At 43.6% G+C, this 25,274-nt stretch overlaps 1 protein-coding gene and 1 long non-coding RNA gene across 2 annotated transcripts in view; one reads left to right on the top strand and one right to left on the bottom strand.

The window, feature by feature from the left end:
* Positions 1–25,274, top strand: part of RHOJ (ras homolog family member J) — a 61,184-nt gene that overhangs the window by 7,849 nt on the left and 28,061 nt on the right. The gene's annotated exons all lie outside the window — the stretch shown is intronic.
* Positions 13,785–23,672, bottom strand: LOC113963228. The gene is made up of 4 exons (XR_003532695.1): positions 23,598–23,672; positions 21,654–21,806; positions 16,681–16,749; positions 13,785–13,930 (listed from the first exon to the last, which is right to left on the bottom strand). It is a non-coding gene; the product is annotated as an uncharacterized LOC113963228 (long non-coding RNA).

The raw sequence follows: 25,274 nt of genomic DNA, 5'->3' as shown, positions 1-25,274 counted from the left end.
ACCCAAGGACTTATCGCTTTATGGAAGTTCCTGAGGACAAAATTTTAACAAGGTTTGCAAAAAAAGGAGGTTGGATCAGATATCAGGGAGATTGAGTGCTATCACAGGCTAATGAAAAAGACTTCTGCAAGAAGTGAGCTGACACCATCTTCTGTTAAGAGTCCAGAATAAGCCCTACATTTGGTCTGATGAATGGCAAATCATCTTAAAGCTGCTCACCGCTATGTCAGAGAGGAAAACATTAGGCTGTGGATTTGGCCCAATCCAGCACCCTTGTGCTCAGAGCTGTGGAAAGGGACTTTTTGGAGTGATTCTTCTGGTATATGGATGGGCAGATTTTGAAATTTTGCTTATGCAGCAATGGACTGCTACAAAAAGAAGTGGAGGGATTCGTCTGGATCACAAAAAGGGTTAACAGTGGTAGCACTGAGAAAATAACCCTTTTCTTCTCCACTGCTCCAAGTTAGTCAGTCTTAGTCTTTCCCTCCCCTTCTCATCGCTGTAACTTTGCAGGAGGTGACATCAGCTGAGAAAGCCAGAACTGAAACTGTTGCTTCTGGCCCTTGAAGGACAATCTCTACAGCTTGAACGAAATCACATCCACTGTCTTAAAATCAATAATTGACTCAGTATATGTGTCCAGCCACCCACACAAGGGGGCAAAGCCACTTACAGGTAGTGCCAGACCAGACACATGTTGGCAGCCAGGCAGATGCTTTCCAGCAGAAGATGTTCCACATGCGAGAAAGAAAAAACAAACTTAGCAAAGAAGTCCAAGCAACCCAAATTCCTAAGCATGTAAAAACTTCATTTCTGCAGGATGTGGCAGAAATGTTTTAGTTACTGATTAAGTCAATGCAAAACACCTCCACTAAAACTTCTTTCTCGTATTCTGTTCTCTTTATACACCTTGATACCTTGACATTTGTATTAGTGATACATATAATTTCTACTGTGCATCATTGTGTATATTTTGCCCTGCAGGGAGTGCCAGTCCTATGTTCTGACTTTCCAGTTGTTATGGCCAGGCCTAATGACATCATGGAAATGGCAAGGGATGAGGAAGAGCAAACATATTTCCTTCAATTGTCCTGTTCAGACGAAGTCATTAAACAGTAATGACATCTCTTGTCAAATTATTATTTATCTTTGCAATGAAAAAAATCCAAATTATTATATTTCTCATCTGCTTTTGGGAGTCACCACTCACCAGTGTCCTGTCAGTTATATTTTTCTTTACCTCAAGTTATGGATCTTCCAGCTAAGTCAGGGAATATGTTACTAAAGAATGGAAGTTTTATGAATTTTCACCCCATGTTTTATGCCAAGAGGTACTGAGTGAATGAATTCTAAACTGGATTATTGAACTAGTATTCATCTCCCTTTTTCCCCCAAATAATAACAGTGAAAATTAATTTTAAAGTAATGTCTAATAAGTAAAAGCTTAAAAAAAAAAAAAGATTGATTCACCTTATTTAATATCAACCATTAATTGCATGCAAACTCGGAAGTCTCTCAGCCAAGACAAGCTGTGTTACCAGAAGCCTTGGCTGAATCTGGGGACTAGACCTTACGTGCGACCTGTACATGTGCTGAAATGCTCAAGTTTCATTCATCAGCCAATGGCTTTCCCACGTACCCGGGTGGACGGGAAAGCTCTCCCAGACCTGAGAATGAATCATTTCGCCTCACTGCAATCCCAAGCACCATCCCTCTTGTCTTAGCAGTGAGGATACAGCCAGGTGAGCAGCATGAGGGAGGACCCAGGGATACAGCCCAGCTGTGTGGCTGCTACCGCCTTTGGATTCAGATTGGATCTCTTTTGGAAACAGACACAGATCTCATTACACAGCGGTGGCTTCTCCTGAGCATTTGTTGTGTAGCAGACATACTCATAGATTTAGGACCAAGAGCAAAGCCCTCTTCTCAAACAGCTATCACTGGGGGCACGGAAAGTCCTATGGCAGAGTAGGGAAGATGGCTTGGAAGGGTCCTGGGGGACACTTTATGGCACTTGGGAGTTGGTGTCCCCTAATCCCCATCACCAAAGTGGTTCATTTGGGATCCCTGGGAAAGGGAGGTCATGAAAGGCCATGAGAGCTTGTTATTTCAGCTAACACAGATCCCCAGATTCAGTGTGTGTCCAGTGCACCAGCAAATCCAGCACTGGGGTTGCCCCAGGGTTGCCTTTTTACTCAGGAACTGGCACAGCAATGAATCCATAAATACAAAATGCGCCAACCAGCCTCAGGGGACGAAAAGGCTGGAAAAAACTTTCACTGACAGGAGAAGCACTGGGAAAAAGAGAAAACTCCCAAAGGAAGAAGATTGACAACTGTAAAAATATTCCCAAGCACAGTGGCACAGGAGGCACAGTCAGGATGGTGATGGTTTGGGGCAGGAGGGGAAGAGCAGCACAGCGCTGTACCAGCATCCTCACTCCTGGTTTAGGACAGTGTGCAAGTGTCTCATGGAAATAGTAGTCCCAGGGCTGAGCACGGGAGCCAGCATTTAGGCATCTGAAAGAGTTAAAGAGGACTGTGCAGAGGGGCTGGACAGAAAGATCCTGCCACAGTGCAGGAGGATGCCTGAGATGACTCACTAAAACTACTTTCCAAGCCCTGCAAACAGAGGCCACGTCTCCTATTAAAGACTCTCTGGCACAGACTCCAGCTATAACTTTGAAGTAATGGTATTAACATATCTGCTCATGCTAGGCTTTCTGCATACTTTAAGGAAAAGAACAGCTTCAGCAATGAGTGGGAAAACATACATGTTTAAACATAACATTAATTTTTATCCCCTGGGAGATGGGGCAAAAAGTGCATCTATTTACAATAGTACTCTGCTTTGCTGAGAACAGACTTTAAGGAAAATCCCATAAGGTTGGAAAATGTGTTTTAAGTTCACAAGCTGTCTCATGCTCTGGTTCCAGAGTGGGCAGCTATCCAGCTGCTGTGTCCTCCCAGGCCGTACCCTCTCCATCTAGGACACACTTGGTTTCCGAGCAATCCCCCCAGCTCCATTTCAGAACTGGTTAACTTACTTCAGCATGTTTTCCTCTAATAACTAGGTGTGTAGTCTACATCTTGGCAAATTTTGGGAGCCCTGTTGCTTGAGAGCCTGTCCACAAGCAGCTGAAATGCAGAGGCTTGATTTTTCATTTAAAAGGTGAGGCATTTCCACCAGGGAATCTCAGCTCCAGAACAAACTCACACTGAAAACACCTCCTGAGACCATCTATTTTATGCTATATATGCACCAAGAAATGGCCTGTGGAAGTAATGCCCAGGAATTCATGTTGTCCATTCCAGCTTGGACGAGAGCTCTGCTAGACAGGTTGGGTTGTATTATGCTGCTTCCCAAGTGGATCCACATGGGCACACAAACACCACGGAGGGTTCATAGTGTATCTGCAAATACCTCTAGAGAGGTGTTTGGAAGCTGCATCTTTATTTTTGTCTAGTTATAGCTGCACATAAACCTTTTCAGCTATACCAAAACCACAAAGGATGCTACAGAATTGCCTTTAATTTCTTTCTAGTTTAATCCCATTTTTGCTCACTGAAAACTTGCCATTAAGAATTTCAGCAAAAGCGTGAACAACATCTAGGAAGGCATTTGGATGTCATTATTTAAGCTCTTAGAAAGGCCTTTTACCTCCACGGTGCAGCTTTCCTTTGTTCTGTGTAGCCAGGAATGTAACCAGTAAATTGCAAAAATGAAGGACAATTCCCTTCATCCCATTACCTTCTAGTTACTGCTCAGGATGTTTTAAGCCTGTTCCAGGAATACAAGGTTGCAACATCTCTCATTAAAAAAATACATGTGAAGTACAGCTTTAAGAAAGTAATTTTCCAGGAATATCATCCAGGAAAACAGGATCAAACTCAACACTGAAAAAGGAGTTCATATTCCAAAAAATATTCAGCTAATCTGCCAAAAAACAGGCATTACAGAAGAAGTCCAAATTAGCTGAGCCGGTTCATGATATCATTAATATAGAGAATTTCCCTTGCCACACATAGAAATGGTCTCTGATGGACTGTGCCACTAGAAGATCTGCTAGGCATTTACCTAAACCACTCGGTTTGGTTCAAATCCAGAGGGGTGAGGCTGCTGTGGTTCTTGTTATTTTAATATTTTAGAGTGTTAAATGCATTTTCTCCCTCTAGTCTCCCTCCTGGGAAACTGCTAAAATGGTGAAATAATTCATTCTTCCATTATTTGAATCATATTGCCCAATTTATTTCTTTTCCTGTAAAGAGCTCCTTGTAGCAATACCATAAGTCCCTCCTGATGCTTCCAAGGAAGGAAGAAGCAACAGGGAGTGTGAATAGAAGATGAGGTCCCAAATCTGAAGTAATTTTTGACAAAGATCTGTGCCAAGATAATGGTGGAACAGCAATAACTTGTGTTGTCCCCATATGGTGCTCCAAACTGGGTTTCTCTCCCCCTGCCTTCTATTTAAATGCATGAACGTGAGAGATTGGAAAAAAAGTAATAATACAAGTCTTAAAACAATTTTGCAAGGAAAATAGTATTTTGAGACTACACCCAACAGGGTGGAAACTCCTGAGGACACAAAGCTTGTCCCTGGCTGAATGCATTCATGGTATGTCTTTGTGAGGTGCATGAGGCAATTCATACAAAGATCACCCGACTAGGGAGCACCTTGTACCTTTTACCACATTAAGTCTTTCCAGGTCCTGATATCCTTTCTACAGCTCCCTCCAGCTTTCAGAATAAACAGCCACATTTCCTTTTTTTGGTATTTATTTTCCACATTGCTTTTTTTCCTCAGTGAACAAGATCTTTCCACCTGAAATGCTCAAGAAAAAAAAAAAAAAGACAGTTTGTCTTTCCAAAGCTTGCCTGGGTACAGCATGGGACGTGGAGCTGGCCAGAACTAGACAGGGGTCCTGTAGAGCCACCTCTGAGCCAGCTGGGTCCAAAACCCAACCCCAGACATTGCACTCATAGCAGCTGCCCCACAATCACCGAGTGATAATTGTTACCGTGTCTCCCCTCTGATTCCTCAAGCGCTGCTGAGCCGGCGAGGGCTGCAGCTGACCAGGGCATGGGAGCAGATGTTCCTGCCTTCTGACAGATGTCAGCTCTGCTCATGGAAAATGCCATCTGAGATGAGTGAGAACCAGCAAGCAGCCAGACATGGCTTTGCAGGAGGGTAGTGGGACCACCCCGCAGTGCCCACTCTCCATTCCAAAGACCATCCGGCAGCCACCCTTTTCCTGGCAAACCCCTGCCACAGCATTCCACAAAAAACATTATCTCAGCATTGCTGCTTGTGCGTAAACTAGAGAAGGTCAAACGAGCCAAGGAGCTGCATGAGAACCAAAAAAATACCCAAGTAAATAGGAGAGAAGGACTGGAGGACTGTGGTAAAGAAATGTACATCCTTGAAGGATGGAGGGGAAAGGTATGTTTAAGAGAAGACAGTCCAGAAACAGTCTATAAATCATAAAACAAATTACTTGTAGCAAATATGTTTTGGGGGATATGACTCATAATTTTGAACTTTTAGGGTTAGCAAAAGTTCTGACCAGAGCATTTTTGATGAACTGTCCCACCAAGAGAAAATGCTGATTCATGAAAGTTGACGCATTTTTTAAATACTTGAAAGGACAAATTCTTGAGGTCCGGGGCCCTCTGGTTATTTCTGACAGTGCAGCAAAAAAGACCCAAATTGAAAACATAATATCTGAAGGTTTTGTTTTCATTCCATTGTAAAATGAAAACAAATTGTAAAACCTCAGAAGCTGTCGCAAAGCTGAATTATCATCCCCCTGGCCAGTTCTAGTTGGTTGCTGTTATTATCCATTTTACAGTTACTGTATTGCAGTCATTACTATCCAAGGGCAGGCTTACTCCTACTTCCTGTAAATGAAATGTTTGTGCAGCAAAGACAAAAAATTCCAAGGACAGTGCTTCAAATAGCGTGAGCTCAGGTGTGGTTTTGGGCTCTCTCAATACAAAGAGCTGCAGTGGTTGCAGGGAGAGGTTGGCAATCCTCTCAAGCCTTGGCAAACCTGATGGCAGAGCCAGGCAAGTGCTTAGGAGAAGGGAAAACACTCTTTGAACTGAGTGTCAGTCATTATGGTTTTACCCTCTCTGGTACAGGCAGAGAGTTTTTTCTCCTCTTCTCCTTTGACAACTTTTGTCATCACATTACTGTCCAATAAATTCACATTTCTAACTTATAAGACCACATAGGTTTGATTCCCAGAAGAAGGAAGTTAGCCCAAGCACTCTCAAAAGTTTGCAAAGTCCATCTTCCCCCTGCCAGACACCATCTCGCTCCAGTGAGTGGTCCCCAAAGTTAGGGACAGTGGAACAAGGACTTCAGCTCTGATGCCCAGTGGACATGGAAGGAGGTGTTTGTGGCCACATTCTGGTAATGCTGCTTGTAGATTATGGAGGAAATATACAGTAAAGGACCTCATTGGGAGTTTATGCCATATTCAGTTGGGAAGAACACTATCGTGGGGAGGGGAATTGGATTGTTTAAACTTGAAATTCAACCTGTATTCCAGTTTCTACCAGGTCTCTTTCAGGATCTCTCCTGTAGAGCTGCATTTCTATTATCTGTCACATTAACAAACCAAGGCACTGCCATTTGATAGGAGGGATTCATTCCATAAGCCTGGAGCTAAAACGGTCTGTCCTTCCCAGGAGCTTCTCAAGGGAGGGCTCAAAATCCTGTCTCTCATATGAATTACATCTGACCTAAGGAAGTTCATTTGAGGTGTCTGAGGACCACTGAATTTCAGATTTCATATATGGGCCACCCTTTTGAATGTTTTCCTGCTGTGGGCTGTCAGGCAAGAAATAAAACAGAGACGTCAGAAATAATGAGAAGGCACTACTGATGGAGCCTAATGGATTTTCTTCCTTAGAAGAGCTGGAAGCACAACCTGAAAGAGACTGGTTTCCTTTCCCAGTGAGCATGGTGGGTGTGGGTACCTAAAATTAGATGTAGCCTCTATTAGTTGTAAATATTTATGCCTGTTGCCATAATACATGGCTTTTAGTCTGACGGTCTTCAGAATGAGGAAATCATGGTAAATACATTTTGATATTGAAAAAGGAAGAAATAATAGAATTTTAGACAGTCCTTTTCAAGGTTAGCTATGCTCACACAAATCATTGGGTTCATCTGGTTTTGAAAGGCTCACAGAGCTGGGGCCAAACAAATCTCAGTCAGGAAACCCTTGAAGTGAAGGGATGTGTGACATACAATAAAAGGCCAACAAGTAGATGAATAAAATAAGGGGGGAAAGCAGGTAATTTCCTTAATGCATTTCTGGGCAAAATTCTAAGATTCCAAGAAATCAGGATGAAGATATTTATGACACACAATAGATAATTTCTCAAGAAGGAAATATCAATTTTCCCCTTATATATTTGCAGGACATGCAGGGAAATGTCCATATATTAATAATTACATGATTTATTTTTGTAAAAAAATTAGATAACAAAGCAACCATATGTTTGGGAATTTTTTCCCCAAGTTTCTTTCTTTTCTATATTAGTTTATATAAACAATTGGAGAAGTGCCTATAGTTTTCCTTTCAGCAAATTTTCCTCAAAATCATTTCACAGATGCTCTTTGCTAAGCAAAAGCAATAGTTCCAATGTCTCTCACCATTTCACAGATGCAACCTCTGTTAATTACAGGGGCTCGTAAATGAGCCTTATTTCTCTCCATGTTTTGTAATAGTATGTACAGAAGAAAAAGAGGTTGGTCAGCAGGGAAATACAGATACCACATCTCCAGTACTGGGAAATCTCTCATATACCTGCTCAGAGAAAGGCAACTCCACCAAAATCCTGGTAAGGGCCAGAGTTCACCAGCAACAATAGGAGAGAACAGTAACAGGAACCAGAAAGTCCGGACAGATCAGGAAAAATAAACACCAACTTCAAAAAATGTGCAAAGCCCAGAAGGAAACTGGACTTTGGCATTCACGCTGTACAATGGAGCTGTTCCCAGGGTAGAAAAATATGCAGTTGGCTGGAAAAGTTTTCTCTCTTGCCTGGGCACCTCAGGCCATGGCCAGATGTGAGAGGATGAAAAACATATCTTTCTACCTCTTAATCAAAACTAGGTCAGGGGTTTTGAAGCCACCTTGTAGAGCTGGAGACGCCATTCAAATTCAATTTGAAAACGAACATTTTGGCTTCCTTGGAAAATCCTCTCCCCTCATTTTGACTCCCAAGAGGTTCAAATCCTCTCATGCAGCTTCCTGAGCTGCTGAAAGTTCCCTGTTCCTCCATGGCCAACAGTCCTGCCACAGACATCAGGGTCTTCCCTGCAGGACAGCAACAAGCCCATCCCTCAGCACCCACCCTTTAGTTTATAGAATGGCTCATTTGGCTGGCCATTAAACCTTTGCCTATGGAAACACAAGTGCTGAGCAGGAGTCTCAGTATCAGAGACTCTTAGTGGCTGTAGAAGAGGATATCAGATATATCACAATTTTTGCAATCACCCAGTTGGAGGGAAGGCCACAAATTCCCTTAGCTCAGCAAAAATCTGTGGTAACTGGGAGATGATCACTGACATGGCAAGTGCAATGGATACACTCCAGATGTCTCTTCAACATCAGCTGGGATTTATATCCACCCATTGACACATGGGAAACCTCAGTTCTGAAAAAAAAAAAGAAAAACAGAGAGATCTATGCACTGAGTTTATAGTAAGGTAGCCAAGACTAGAACTTCTAGCGATTTGTTTGTCATATTGCTATTTCTAGGAATACCTCCCTCTGCCCTCTTGGACACCAGAGTATGTGTTTCCCAGACCTGTAGCTGTCTTAAAAGAAAACAGATCTTCTACTAGGAAGAAGTAAGCTTAGGGAGATCAATATGTCTGAAGGAACAGGGGTGGAAAAAACTCCAGAGAAAAATGTTTTAAGAAGGAAAGAAAAAAAACTCTGCGGTTTGCCATCATCCACATACTCTAGGGTAAAGAAGGAGCATTTTCCAAGTGAGGAAACATAGGCATACATGGCAGCACAGGCTAAAGGATGTGGCCCTGAGTTCAAAAGGATACAACCCTGAGAATACTCTTTCACTTTGTAATTACAAAGTGAACTGTAAGCTTATGATGATGAAATTATTCATAGGATTGAATTAACTTGTCCCCAGTGTCTTTCTGTCATCACAAGAAGACATATTTTTTCCATAACTCATCCCCAGGTTGCTTTAGCACTGGCTTTCTGGATACCAATGGATCATTGACCAGGTAGATATAACCTGTCTGACTCCAGCCATCTGTTTGTTAAATAACAAGGAGTCTGCTCAGACACCCCAAGCTGCCTTATGAACATAGCAGCAACAATTTAGCATTTTAGCTGAAGGGGGTGAGTTTGAAGAGTTATATAGGCATGCATTTCCTGACATTTTTCTCATCCTAATTTCTCCAGAGGGTCCCAGCAGTGGTCAATCCATGTATTTTCCAGAATCTGCTCCCAAACTCAAAGTCCAAAGATCCTGCATGTACAGAGGAATGTTGCTGTTCTGAAAGGGCAGAGATTTTTGAGAAACCCCTTTGTTCTGAAATCCTCTTAAAACCAATCCAAACCAGCTTCTTAGTGGTCCTCAGTGGCACGGTATAAACAAGATTTAAATCTCATATCTTTGCCATTGGCTCACTGCTTTCCCCACTGAAATGGCACCAGCTGGCCATTATTATTTCACACACTGGAGGGTTCAAATGTTCATCAGCTCTCCAATTCTGGGAGCTCTCATTACAAAGAGCAATAGAGGTTTCTGGGCTGTTTGGTCAAAAAACACACTTCATATATGAGCACAGCATAATAATGCGTATGCTGCCCAACGTTAAACAATTCACTGCATGCTATTGAATGCTTAAAAATAAAATGAGCCACTGTTATTTTAGATTATCTTGATCATTAAAGCCCTGCAGGCAGCAGGCATCACAGCAGTTAATAGTAACAGTATTTAACATCAAGGAGTAGGATATATTAAGTAAACATTAAGTTCAACCCATAAACAGTCTCTAGTATAAGCACAGCAATACATGAGGGTTCACAGATTTTATATAAAAGCAGGTTTGTGTCAATACTCACGTTTTGTTTGAAGGGAAACACTGGCTTGGGAGGATCACACAGCTGCAGGGCAGGAATCACAGCCAAATCATCCGTGTCACGGACCAAAGCTTTACCCACAGCCCACCCCGCCTGCCCTCTTGTGTGCACAAAAGTTTCTTCTGCTCTTATTTTTCACCTGGAAGAGTTCAAGGTTTAATCCCTGTTTCCCTTGATAAAACAGTTCCCAGTCAGCCATCACATTGTGATTTCTGTTTCAGCGTCTGTTTGTAGACACGGAATGGAATCCATTCTGCTGAAGGAAACATGCCTGTTTTTACTATTGGGATAGGGATTTCACCCTCTGCCCAAAAGCCTTTCCAGCTGGGCAGCCAGGCTTTCTCTTTACTCCCCTTCAGGTTGTTTCTCCCGGCCTTGCTGAGTCCATTCCCACACGAGTGGACTGTGGACCACAGCAAGTTCATGTGCTTTCTGCCACTAAGGGCCACCTTCCATATCTGCCAGCAAGACTCCATTCAGCCCCCATGCAGGTGTAAGCCTGTGTTTGCCCCCGTGCATGGGAAGGAAAGTCCTTCCCTTATGTATGTTTACAGTCATCTGGGCTTAAACACTCATTAAAGATAAGTACACACTCGCGTGTTTTGCTCTGAAACAACCCCAGAATGAGGAAAGTCGGAATTACGCAATATGGAAAGAATACTCTCCATTTATTAAGCGTGTCTTGACAGTACATTAAAAAAAATTCTGGAGCTTTCTTCTTGGCCAAATATTTCTCCCACTTCATACCATAGGTATGCTCCAGTTGTGCTGGGAGGAGAATGGCAATATTATGAGTCACTTCATATTGTAGGCAGGAAGTACCGTATTTTGTTCCAGAAAGAAATAGATCGTAGGCATAAGATTTAAAAGGCAGCTTTTTGTAAACTCCACTCCAGTATATTCTGGAGCACATTTTGATCGGTTGCACCATCCAGTCCCTCTCCAGCTACAGCCCTGGCTGTGCTTATTTTTAAATTTATAACTGTGCTGGGAATATAGCATGTCCAAATTAACTTACAGCGGCGAGTGCGGGAGTTAAATGAATTTTTTGTGTTTCTTTCCAGAGTGACTCTCATGGCAGTAATTGCTGCCACACACTTTTGCCATCAATTCAATGTTGTGTCTGTGCTGAAGCACTCAGGCACAGATGAAATTATGCTGTTCCTGTGTCTCTTAAGGGCCTATTAAAGTGACCCAAATCTTTTGGTTTGCCAGCCTATGGGAAGTGGGAATGATCATCCTCCTGCTTTGGTTTTGCATTAATTATACATGGTTGGCCAGCCAAGATTACCAGTAGCGGAAGGTTTAGATATAAGTTTTCTTTGGTAGAGCGGAAGTGAAAAGCAATTTAATTCCTGGTGTTTAACAGATGAGGCAAAGTCCCTAAGCTGTTTAGTACCAGCACGTTTCATTTGTAACAATCCAGCACTGTCCCCTCTGTGCGGGGTCAGGCACCAGCCAGCAGACCCAAACTGAAAACGTCAGGAGAGCACATGCAATTCCTAAAAAACATCCACTCTGGTAGAAACAAACCCTGGGAAACAGTACCCTGTCTCACAGCCCCTCTCATTAGGACTGGAGCATTTTTAAATGCAACTGCTTTGTCTCAAACCTGAAGGTATGTAGACTGTTAGTGATGTTTTACTCCAGAAGCGCCCTGAGCACCAAGTGCATTTTTCACTTCTGACAAGCAAAGGCCATGTGTCAGGGCTTTGTGAGCCACACCAGCCAGCCACGCATTCTAGGGCTTGTGTGTTAAAGGATAGCATCAGTATACCTGTCTGGAACACGCAGAAATCACGTAAAATGTTGGAGGTTCCTTTATATCCAAGCCTGGCAGGCAAAAATTATGATTCCCTTCTGCGATTCAGGTTTTATACCCGCGGTTTGTGTTTAACCAGCAAAGCCCCCGACCACCCTCCACACACCTCGGTGGCTGTTTCACATCGAAGAACCCAGGGCAGATAGAGCAGCACTGGGAGCCTCCAGCCTGCCTGGCCTTGGCTTCTGGCCAGAAATCCTTCCATCCTCCAACACCGACTCAGCCCCTTGTAAGCCCCGAGCTTTACTGGGATCAGCTGCACCTGATGCTTTTGGTTCAGGGCCGCATTCCTCGAGGGAACCTTGAATCCCTCCAAGGATCCGCTCCAAGCAGACTTTTTTTCTTCCTCTTAGGAAGCCAACAGTGCAGGATACCGGAGACTTCCTTCAGATGATATCCACGCAGATGAAGCCTTAAAACTGTTGGTTGTGTAGAAACAGAGCCAGACAGAGGCATTTTGCTTTGGGTGGCAGCATCCTCCAGAAACCACCTTCCCCATCAACACAGCAACCCACAAACCTCTGAGAAAGCCCCCAACTCCCATGGCTGCCAGCTGGGGCTGTGCAGGGCACCAGAGTTATCATGGAGAAGGACACTACAGAGTTAAAAAGACATGCTATCAGGGTGTAAACACATGTCCTGTAAGACCAGGTTGGAATTATTTCTCTCTATATCAAGTCAGTCTTACAAAGAATGCTCTTGAAATGGAAAATACCCAAAAGGTCACAAAAATAATGGAAGGTTTAGAAAATAAGATCTAGAGGAAAAAAATTTCAGCATTGCAGACATCAAAGCCAGGGACTGTGTGGAAAAATAATACAGAGCAGCAAGGTAACAGTCCAGAGGGATCAGGGAGGAATAGAGAATAGGAAGCTCAGGGCAAAAAGGAACCTCTTTTTTTAATGGAGTTAAATGACCGCCCAACAGCCCAAAGTTTAGAATATAGGTTTTTTTACTAAAATTCATAGTGTAACCTGTGGGCCAGTTGTAAAACCAAATAAACTGCCCGGTGAAATTCCTGTGTCACAGTCACTGCAAGTCCAGAGCAAGACTGGGCAGGGAGTGAATGCTCCTTCACATGGCCCAACAACACGTCTTCGCCTCCAAAGGTTTGTTTCATCCTGTTTATCTGGTAGAATAAAAATCTACAATAATATCCAAAAAAAATCCATTATACTCTCAACATACTGTGATGGTTGGAGACTGCACAGGCATAGTAAAACAATCTTCACAGCATCCTTCCATCCTGAATTCAGTGAAAGTCTCAAGGAGAAGGGCATGTCTGTGATATCCCATTTACTGTTGTTATAGCCTCTGGTTTTAAGTTTTAAACCTTATAACAGTGCAATAATGAGCTTTCCATTTCTTTGCTGACGTGGTTGATGCCTGCAGGTTATTGAGTTTAAAAGCCAAAACATACAGACAGAGAAAATTTGCTGCAGGGTTGAAAAAATACATAACCTGTTGGAAGGGTGGGATCAAATTAGCCTTTGTTCTCCCAAATTTCACATAAACAAGCATGCTGATATATCTCCCAGTACAAGGCAAGCAAAATCAAGAGTGCCTGTTTGAATTGGAATATCACTAGTCCATGGTGGGTGGCAGGAACATATGTGCAAGTTATAAGGCTTGAAATTTAGGACTTTGCTCCATAAAATGCCCACGTGGATCAGATGAGAGATTGCCACTCATTGACTGCAAGGCTGGGGACCAGGTCAGATCCTGACAGTCTGAGCCACCCAAGGCAGGATTTGCCTGTCCTGGGACTGCAGTGGCATACACAGTCAGTATGTGCATCAGAAATTGGTGTAGAGATAACTTTAGTCTTCAGCAGTATTATTTGCCAGTGAATGGTTCTCAACAATTATGCAGCAACAACTTGTAGAGACTGATGCAAAATAAAACCACAACAATAGTATAAAACAAGTAATTTCCGAATCCTGCAGTAGATAATACTTTATGATCCATGAAGTAGCTGTAATGAAAAAAAAGAGAGCAGATTAAAGTTTTTTTCTTTTTAAATTGTGATAATTATCCATATCACTGCAATATAACCATATAATTATACATATTGTGCCTTTATAAGACTTCTAGTGTCATTTCTCACTCATTCAAAGCAGCTGTTAGATGATGCTGGGAAAAAGTCCACATTGTCTGCTGTATTGCCTGCCTCCTCCCTCTCTGCTTTTGTGTTTTCTTCCTCTCTCCTCCTCCTCCTCCTCCTCCCAGTGAATTTCAGAGCTATAAAATATCACTGCCAGCCTCAAACTGTGGAAACAGGGAGCAATTCCACCAAAGTCAGGGGGGGAATCTCTTCAAACAGCAAGGGAGTCTCACAGTCAGAGAAGGGGTCAAAGCCAGCTCATGACAAGTGACCTGGGGACTAAGTCCAGTCATGGCAGTGGGCACAGGAAAGAGCTACTAAATGCTGGTGAGGAGAGTGCTGTAAAGCTGCACAGTCCACCTGAAAGTCTTTCATATGTGTACGTGACTGCATGTGTTTGTAAATACATGTCTATAAAAAACCCATTAATTTTAGAACACTAATTACTGGTGCAAATGAGTCCCCTAAGGACATTAACAAAGTACAAGGATAACCAGATCTGTAGTAGAGCCTGTGGCAGACTCTGTTTTCCTTATTTGGGAGGAAATAGAGCATATCTTTGTGAGATGTTATATATGTGCAAAATATTAGAGCCTGAATTACCTGTCAACACCTCTGGGATGTATCTGTCATCTACCTTTTTCCTGTCATCTGCCATTTCCTATTTCCAATGGCTTGTCCTGAACTGACAATATGCAGTCAGGAGGCTTCCTGGGATCTTATTTCTACCCTATCCCTTCTCATGGATATGCCTGTAGTTATCTTCAAGCCTCACATAATTCTCTGTGGAGAACTATGTTGTGTGAGCTGAGAGCTTCCTGTTAAAGGTTACTAGTCAAAGGAACAAGGACAAAAGGTAATAATTAAATCTAAAGAGAAAGGGAAGAGAGAGAGAGAAACACAAGTAAACTACAACAACTTCCACCCCTTCATGTAAAATTATGTGTAAACCTTCTCCTCTGTGAAAAACAATTTATATCTAAATATATATGGCCAGATGGGTATGGTAACTCAGTGCTGCTTGAGTCACAGAATCATTGGAAAAAATATTATTAAAGCAGGCCCTTCCCAAGATATGCAAGGACTGGTTTCTGATTTTGGTAGTTGTTTTAAATGATGTTATGTTTTGCTTGATAATAGAGAATCAAAAGCACAGTTTCCAGAACAGCATTGACCTCTTAGCCAAAATAATGGAAAATTTTCAAAAAGCACCAGGAGAGCACAGAAAAGCTCATCACAATGCTTTTGCTGTCATCACTCACTCTGTTTTCACGGGGACAGCTGAGGGCTGTTCCACCAGAGGTGGAATTTCAATTAAGGACATAACATTTTAGTAAGTAGAGACTGTAAGAACAAACTTGTGGAAGCAGAACAACCATATTAACCGTATTTATGGATTTGCATTCAGACTGTGCCTGGAAAGGACAATGCAGTCTCTTTCATTTAGTAAGGAAGGCTGGGTACAACGGAGCCATTCTCCTAAGTGTGTTGTATACAGTGGAGGCATTGGCTGGTTTTCATGTTGTGCAGAGTTCAGCCTCGCTGCTCTCAGCTGATGGCATCCCCATTGTGTTCCAGATGCTGCACACACACATCTGTGTGCAGCCAACAGTCCAGTCACCTCTTTCCTGAAGTAAAAATGAGTCTTTGGTTTCTGCAGAACTTAGTACTTCTGAAAGCTTCTTCCCGAAGTGTTCTGTTTTTCCTTTCCCCTCCTTACTTAGGCAATATATGTGAGATGAACAACATCTCTCTGAAGCCAGGAAAGTATCCCAGCCAACAAGATCAGCTGCAATCATCCTTGTTCGTCATTACGTGCAGCTCATGAGCTCGTCTTCAGAGCAAGGGCAAGTTCTGCCAGGGTGATCTAAGAGTTCAAAGCAGTGCCCTGAACTTTGGCTGTCACTTGTTGTTGGATCACAGCAGCCATGTGCCATTTGAGAGGTGATGGAGCCACAGAAGGGGCATCAGCCCATATCAGGCTGGTGCCTAATGAGTGTGAAGCTCCCATGATTTATTAATGGGACAGAAGTCCAAATGACCATTTTCTTCTCGTTTGGCTGATCTCTAACACCAACTTAAACCACTGACAAGGCTCATGGTTTTTCTTTTTCATGTTCAAAGTAACATCTCTTAAGCCTTTGGGCCAGTTATCCTAAAGAAGGATTCCCAGACCAGAGCACAGTGGAGTACAGAGAGGGTGAACACAAGAACCCACTCTGCTCAGTGATTTTACTTTTAAAGGTGACAGTTAACCTTCATTCCCAGGCTGTTGTTACCCTTCTGGTTGCATATGTTTTAAATTAGAGTTCGTGTCAAATTCAGATTAGGAAGAGGGTCTAAAAAGCCAGTTCCTGATTTCAATACCATGAACATGACTTTTCCATTGACTCACTGGGATTCAACCCAAAAGAGACATCAGAAATGCTGAAACATCAAAGAAAGAAAACATAACCAAAGAAATAGCGCTCAGGCATCTACACAAAAGTCACTATGGCAGGAGAAGACTCTTGAGTGGGCTGAATAACACTAAGTTTGGTAGCAAAGTTGATGGAATTTCTCTACATTTTTAAGCTTACACAGCAATAGAAAAAAGAAACTCAGCCTTTGAGTGTACTTACCAGATTGTCCCACTATTTGCTGTCATGTAAGATTTTCAAGTCTCATGTTGAAGCATGACCTTGGGAAGCCTGGATGGGAGGAGATCTTTTAGGAACAGACACCTCTTGAGAGCTCAGCTCCTACGTGTATCACTGACAGACAAACAGCCTCCTTGAAAGGACAAACTTCTCAGGCATTTTCTAGCAGCAGAGTCTTTAAGAAAGACAGAAGTGATGTGTTCTCACTTAAAATTCACTGTCACAAATTTTACAGCAACTATGTTCACTCAGTTCTCACTACTGCCGTGAAAAAAATTTGGGTGCACACACACAACCCAGGTCCTAATACCTGAAACTGAGTATTCAACTAGAATTTTAGCACCTGCTCATTTGTCATCGAAAAGATTTAAGTGAAAATCAAGATTCACTTAAACATAATTTTGTTTGTAGGCAATTTAGTTGATTTTGCATTCTGCGGGAATCACTGCATATGCAACATGCCCATGCAAACCACATGGATCTCTCTATTTCCATGCAAGGCTAGTCTAATCCTTCAACTGAGTGGTGTCTAGTTGGTTGAAGATAAGGGATTTACCTGAGCAGCTGTGGGAAAAATTCAGGCCCTCATGATTGGTAACAAGGTAAGACTTAACAGGACAGAATAGTGTAAATGTTTAGGGAGAAAAAATGGAAAATCAGAAAGATTTAGGCAATGCTTCTTAAATAATAAAGTGACTTTAGAGTTTCAAAAGAGCCTGTACTTCACTTATGATGTACAGTTCCCAGTAAGAACTAGGTGGCTTTATGCTCTTTGATCATTCATCTGCCTTTCAAACCCCATTGCTAAGACCTTGTCCAGCAAAAAACTCAAGGCCAATAGCTGACTTAAAAACATGTGTGTCCTCTCCCAGCAACCAGAGAGGCTCTGCAGGAACACACGTGTCTGCCCACACACATCCAACTACAAGATTAGGGCCAAAGTTTTTATCAGTGGAACCTCACCAGGAATTTTTCTAGATCTTGTTTGCGCAAATGTCAACACTGCCTTCTAAGCTTTTCCTCAGTCTGACAGCAAGTGACGTTTAAAGGGACAAAAGATCTTTTCACACACAGAGCAGCATAGCCAGTCACGCAACTGTGAAGTCTGTAGCGTAACCACACAAGTCCAGAGACACAAGCACCATATCCACTTGGATAAATGCTATCATCTCTTCAGGCTTCTGCATGGAAAGCACGTGCCTGTCAGATACATTTCCCTGTCTCTTAACTCTCCTGTCAGCACAACTGTCAAATGTTTTCAAGTCCACACGTGTAATAACCTTCCTAAGAATAATTTTAAAGTTTATGCCCATGGAAGCAGTTTGATGGTGAGGTGGATGTGGGCAGCACTCACAACCTGTGCTACAGGAGGAGGAAAAAGTCATACGTCTTCCATCCAGGGCCAAAAGATGTTCTTCCTTCCTTCTGAGGTGTGGATGAAAGATATCATAGAATAATAGAATGACTTGGGTGGAAACAGAACTTAAAGATCATCTAGTTCCAACTTCCTCACGATAGGCAGGGACACCTTCCACTAGACCAGGTTACTCAGAGATGCATTCAACCTAGCCTTGAACACTTCCAGGGATGGGGCATCCACAACTGCTCTGGGCTATATTGCACTAGCCACAGCCCTCAACAGAACTGATTAAAACCAGGCTTCCTTTTTTTCTCCCTATAATTTTATTCAATTCAATATTTTCCAAAGAAACACCTAAAGCTCCTCCTTTAGACAAAAGTAATCCGTTTCACCTTTCAAATACAGCACTCCCTTTTAGAGACTTGAAAAGAAAATTTCTTGGGAAATAGTCATTCTTTTAAAAACACACATTATAAAAAGCCAGCATAAGACACAGAGAAATATTATATTTTTTTCAGCATTCGTCGCTGAGTTAGTTTTGGCACTCGGGGCACCTTGTTGGTCAGAGGGATGAACTTTATGATCCCTTCCAACCCAAATCATTATTTGATTCTGTGATTCCATGATCCTATGACTTCAGAAGATACATTACTTGAAGTGGACTGTATCAGACCAAACCATGAGCACAGTGACCACCTCCCTGCTTTCCTCTCCCCATTGTACACAGCACAGCCGGGGAAGCCCCACAATTATTCAGACCACTTCAACCCTGAGCTGCAGCGACAAACAGCAAATCTGACTCATTGTTGATGTGCCTCCACTGCCGAGTGTGCCTAATGAGATGATGCTTTATGGGTATTTCCTTAGCACTGTAATATGAGTCCTACAGATCCCCGTGCTGGAAATTAGCCCGCTTGTTACCTAAACACAAGTCTTGGTGCTGCAAGCCAGCATGGAGCAGCGGTGGTTGGAATAGTCTGGGGTTTTGTGGGGTGAGCATGCAGCGCGTGAATAAGTGTGTCAGGGCAGAACTTTGCTCCATGTCAGTGTGCATGGGGAGGATGTGATGCGTGAGCAGAGCCCATCTCTGTTTCCATCTGCTCCCTCCGGTCCCGCTGCCGCACTGACTCAGAGGCAGGAAGTCTCTCCCCCAGTGGGGAGGGTGTAAGCCAGGGGAGCATGAACCACCAGGGCAAGATTAACGCCAGTGATGACCCTGCAGGGAATTTGAAAGGGGGAAATGAGACACCAGCATTTGAGGAGGAACCTTCTCAGAAGGGATTTATCAGGCCTTTCCTGGTAATGTTTTGAACCGGGAATAAACCCAGTGGAAGTGTGTCCCCCTCCTCCTTGTACCCAGATGGTAAGATCTGTCCTTTTGAGCAAGGACCCCAGTGGTGGGATCAGGGTCAGCCCCTTTCCCTGGCCGAGAGAAAGATGATCTGCAAGTCACAATGATGCAAAATTCTTGGAAAAAAAAACCGCCACCACCTCAGGGAAACAACTGGCCTCTGGCCCTGGGCTGCCTTCACACAGACACATCACAGCTTCTCTCTGTGCAGCTGCTTTGGATTCCCAGCAAGCACCAGCCACGGCCAGGGGCCAACAGCAAAACTCAAGAATTAAATGATGCTTTTGACTCTTCATTGACCCGTGGAGTTGGATGATTTTCTAATAACCAGATTAGAGGTGGGTTGCCTTTTTACATTAGGCAGGGAGAAAGACACCACAGTGGGAGTTTCTTAAAAACTGTGTGTAGAAACCGGGACCAGAATATCTAACCAGCCTGTCCAGACACAGAGGGGAGCAGCAGGCTCCTGCTCTTCAGGCAGAACTGCTGCATAAATCTTTAGGATGGCAAAGGTATTTCAGTATTTCGGGCGAGGTGTTGTTCCTTCCCGGTGGCACAGGCAGCACCACCTTGCAGACACCTCCCTGTATGTGGACTAGAGACAGATTTAAAAACAGCCAGAAAAGACAGAAGTATGGCAAGCTGAAAGGGAAATTACTCAGGAATATCCACCAAGCAGCAGTGCTTGCCATCTGAGCCTCAGCAGAGAAGTGTACCAGCTTGCATCAGACCAGAATCATCACTGACTGTTAAATTGTCAAAAATAGCTCTGTGCACCTCAGACAGGGAGACAGCTCCATCCATCCCATTCCCATGCCAGGCTTCTGCCTCACATACCTCTGTCACAGAGCTATGGCTCTGTCGGGTTCAGGCAGAGGGATTTCCACCACTGCTTCTGATTCACGCTTCTTGTGCTGGTTTTAAAAGCGACGCCATGTGGTGCAGTTACACCAACTGGCAGGGGGAAATCCTGCAATGCAAGAAAGCTGTAATCCTGCCTGTGCTCTCTCTTTTCCATTCTCCTTCAAATCCTGGTTCTGGTTTAAAAAGCATCTCTAATCCTTACATATTTCAACAGTCACTAAGCCGGTTACAGTACATGGCTACCACTGTCTTCAATCTAATTTGTCTCCAAGGATGAAACAAGACAGGAAGTCATTCCCAGTCTTCTGTCTCCAAACGGTCACTCTCCAGGAAGACCAGGAAGCCTTTAAATCTTGACATATTTATATTCACTGAAAGAGCTGCTCTTTTACTCTGGTGCCTCTCTAAGAACCATAGCAAGCTGAAAGGGTGGTCAGACACTGAAATAGGCTGCCAGGAAGTGTTGCAGTCACCATTATTAGAAGTGTTCAAAAGACCTGTGGATGTGGCACTTAGGGACATGGGTTAGCGGTAACATGGCAGTGACAGGTTAACAGTTGGACTCAAGGATTTCAGTGGCTTTTTCCAACCTTAATTGTTCTATGATTCTATGAAATTCAGCCCTGTTACTGTGGTGTAAAAGTGTGTTTAAAGCTAGAGAAAACCCTGTTCTCCATGGATATTTTCAGTCTTATTGAATAAAGTAGGTATAGCTCCCAGATACTACAGCTTACTTTTTTGCTATGATGATAAAAGCTTTTCAAAGAAACAACAGAGTGGCTGTATACCAGAGGGGAAAGAAATGAACAGCAAGTTCAGTTTGCATGGTAGGAGAGGGCAGCAATTGCAAAGCATCTATTGCAGCACAGGTTTGGTATATGCAGGAGATCAAATTTTTAGAAACAGGAGCTATGAGCATATGGGAAAAAAAAATAAAAATAGCTGAAACCACAGTTGTTCAAACAAATGGGCTAATTGCAGCCTTGGTTACACACATGTGCAGGTGCAGACTGATCTCAGCCAGCATCTGTGGAAAATGCCACTTGGGAAAGGAGCACATCACATGAAAGCAAATGCTATGCGTGCACAGAGCTTGCTGCTGGCAAACTGCACTGGGAAAGGGTCCTCTGCAGTCTCCACTGCATCACACAGTCCTTGGAAGGGCTATGTAAAGTGTCCATATTCCATCAGTGCTGGGTCAGTTCAGGCGGAGGCAGGGCTGTTTCCCTGACCTGCAGAGTGGCTCTGGATGATGGAGAGCCCTGGTGGGGGGCTGCTGTGAGAGCTGGCACAGGGGCATCACTGCAGGGAGTTGAGGGGCTGTAAGGCTGAGAGCTGAGACTGGAATAAACACGCTACACCAAGCAGCACTTTCCTCACCTCCTGCTCCCAGTTCCCATGCAGTCAAGATTGCACAGCTCTTTCCTTGCCTCTACTCCCTGCTTGGTTGTGTAACATCTACAGCCAGCATGTAGACACCCTTTTATACATAGGTTTTGTCCTCCTTCTTTGATGTAGGAGCTCTGGATAGCCCTGGGATCAAAGAAAAAAACAGACAGATAAAGTGCACTAAGTGAAAGCAGCTGAGTTTATTCTACCTTCTGCATTTTACTTTTACCCTGCCTCCTTGTGAGAAATGCTGGGTGGAACAAGAGTAGAAAAGCACAGGCAGAAGGAAAATAGAAAAGGTGTTTTGCTTAGAGCACTAAAAATATTAGCAATTTAAACAAAAATTGTTCTTTTTGTTATTCTTTAGCAGTGTCTTCTGGCTTTCGGACACAGCTATGTGGTCCACTCTTGCTTCCTGTTCCCTTCCACTTTGTTTCACCGCAAGCCATAACTGAGCACACGATGTGGTCACTAACTGCAATGAGTTTCCCAGTGCATCAGAGCATTACCAGGCAGCTGGGCAGACAGATTTACTCATCCCAGATGTACAGGGTGCTGCCTTCACATCATGTGGGCAGCATCAGAGAGGGTTTAAAACCAGCAGCAACCTCCCCCTTGAATTTCTCTCCCGATGCAGCTCGGTGGCAGCTTTCCTTATGTGGATGGGTTAGAAGGCAGCCAAAGAGATATCCTTAAAGATTCCAGCCTGTGGCAGCAGCAAAGACCTCCAAAGTCCAGTTTGGTGTTGATAGATGAGAGCCCTGGCCCCACTATAACTCATGCAACTCTGAGTTCCCATCCCTGGAGCTCTGCTGAACCAGTGCTCGACCCCAGAGCTTTCTCACACCACTGGCATGAGTCAGAGGGTGCAGCACAAAATGCCTAAACCCACCCAAGAATCACAGAATCATAGAATGGTTTGGATGTGACTTTAAAGATGACCTAGTTTTGACCCCCCTGCCACGGGGGAGGCAATTTCCACTAGACCAGGTTGCTCAAAGCCCCATCCAGCCTGGCCTTGAACACTTCCAGTGATGGGCCATCCAAAATTTCTTTGGACAGCCTGTTCCAGTGCCCCACCACCCTAAGAATATCACAGCTTGCTTTACCTGCCTTGTTTTTACCTGTTTTTATCATGAGAATATTTAGGGTCAGGTAATATGTGCTCATTCACTGCTGTAGGGAAATGACCACATGCACCTGCACATGCTTAGCCACAGGCCAGTCTGGTTTGCTGTCATTCCAATAACTCCTGGTTTTTCACTGGGCTTGGTTTAAAATGATGCAGACTATTTTTTTCACTCCATTTTTGTGACACCAAAGCAGGGAGTTGAGAGTTTCTCAGTCTTTTCTAAATCTGTTGCTATGAGAATGCACAAAAATGCTCCAAATCCTTTTAAATGAGAGAAAAAAAATCACACCATTTGACTTTTCTGCCAGCAGAAGAGTCCATTTCAGCTAGCTCAGAGGCATCTGAGTTAATATCTATTTCACTTAATCTGGCAGCCTGATTTCTTTGAAGATGCACTTTCTGAACGAATTTCTGTGTGCTTGTCAGACGTTGTTCTGACAGGGCAGAAACTGGGAGAAAACATTATCTGATGAGTTCAGCTCTGGACAAAGTCAGCACGAGACCCTGAGGTGTCTTTTAATACAAGCATCAGCACTGTTTCACTAAAAACCAATGGAAAATTACAGAATGCCTGAAAACTCAGCAACAACCCAGTCACTGCAGAGAAACAAGCCCTGCCAGGCAGCTGCAGCCGAGGTGAGCCCTTGCCCAGCTGATGTTCAACATCAATTCCCAGCAGCAGTGATGTTTCACCACTCTAATCATGTTGTCAGGGAAATCAGTTCAAATAAAATACTGCAGGGACTCCCGCTTTCCTAAAGTACACTTGGGCAATGGATCCTGTTCCCTGCTGCTCCATGCACCTGCAAGAGCCAAAGTGTCCACGAAATGAGTAGACATGGCACCTCACCATATGGTTTAGTGGGTGTGATGGTATTGGTCGAAGGATGGACTTGGAGGTCTTTTCCAGCCTTAATGATTCTATGATTCCATGATTCTGTGATCTGAGACTGTCCCGCTGGGATGAGCAGGATGCAATGTCCAGAATCTGAGGCCACACCTTCAGTGCTGTGCCCAGTTCTGGGCCCCTCAATTCAGGAAAGACACTGAGGTGCTAGAGAGAGTCCAAAGAAGGGCAACGAAGCTGGGGTAGGATCTGGAACACAAGTCTCATGAGGAGAGGCTGAGGGAGCTGGGGTTGTTCAGCCTGGAGAAGAGGAGGCCCAGGGGAGACCTTACTGCTCTCTACAACTGCCTGAAAGGAGTGTGTAGCCATGTGGGGGTTGGTCTCTTGTCCCCGGCAACAAGTGATAGGACAAGAGGACACAGTCTTAAGCTGCGCCAGCAGAGGTTTAGGTTGGACATCAGGAGGAATTTCTTCACAGAAGTGGTGATTAAGCATTAGAACAGCCTGCTCAGGGGTGTGGTGGAGTCACTGTCCCTGGAGGCGTTGAAGGAAAGGCTGGACGTGGCACTTATGACAGGATGGTGTTGGGCCACAGGTTGGACTCGATGATCTCAGAGGTCTTTTCCGACCTATTTGATTCTGTGATCCTGTGATCACCCAGCGGGATGTGCTGCCTGCAACAATGGCCAGACCCAGTCTCTGTGCTGAGATGAAGCCGCAGACTAAGGCTCAGGGTTTTTTACTCCATCTGCCCGGCACGGCCCTGAAGAGCCACATCCCCTCTGTGCACCTTGTCTCCCTTGCCGCAAAACAGGAAATTTCCTTTCTCCACCTTCATTGTTGGCGTGCTTGCTCTGCAGGGCCAGGGTGGCCCCTCTCCGGCTGTTTGCACCGGCCTAGTACAATGCAGTCATCATCCGAGGTGTTGCCACTGTAAAAATAGAAACGGAGAACAATGTCTCTCTTAAAAACAAGGCTCTTCATGTATCTGATCGTGTAAAATACGCTGCTTAAAATCCGTTCACCGTGCTAAGCAGTAACTCAAATCAAAGGCAAAATTCACATCATACTTGGTAATCAATAGCGGGAAGTAGCTCTGGGTTTTCTACCTTGATTCATTTCTCCTTTATTTGCAATTTTCTGTGATTTTTCTTCAAAGTCCCTTCCCTCTGAAGTCAGATGTGATCCCCATTAGTGGAACTTTTATGTAGCTGAAGAAGTGTGTCAACATTTTCTAATATAGATTAAAGCTCCAGAAAAAAAGGGGGAATGAATTGTAGGGCTTTTGGGAGAGCAGTGGGAAACAGAAAAAATTGTCAGGTATGATGTTTAGATGCTTTCTCAGAATACTTAAGAGTGTATTTCACTCAATCCCTAAGCAAATACAGCCTTAAATAAAGCTAGGTGGAAAATAAATAATTTTTCTGCCAGGTAAAAGAATAATTTGGAGAAATGCCCAATTTCATATAGGCTAACATTTTGATTTTTTTATTGAGCTGCCTGCTGCTACCCTGTATTTTGCTGATTATGTTCCTTTTCCACCTAAGGAAAGAAATGAAACGTTATAAAAAATAAGCATTTCATCATAAATTTCTGCTCTCTGCACCTATTGACCATTGCATTTTAAGATCAT

Source organism: Neopelma chrysocephalum, unplaced genomic scaffold (genome assembly GCF_003984885.1).
Source record: "Neopelma chrysocephalum unplaced genomic scaffold, ASM398488v2 Primary Assembly neopelma1_24, whole genome shotgun sequence".
In the NCBI taxonomy this organism is placed as follows: domain Eukaryota; kingdom Metazoa; phylum Chordata; class Aves; order Passeriformes; family Pipridae; genus Neopelma; species Neopelma chrysocephalum.
The sequence above is the reverse complement of the archived record's forward strand: the minus strand, read 5'-3'. Positions and strand labels throughout refer to the sequence as shown.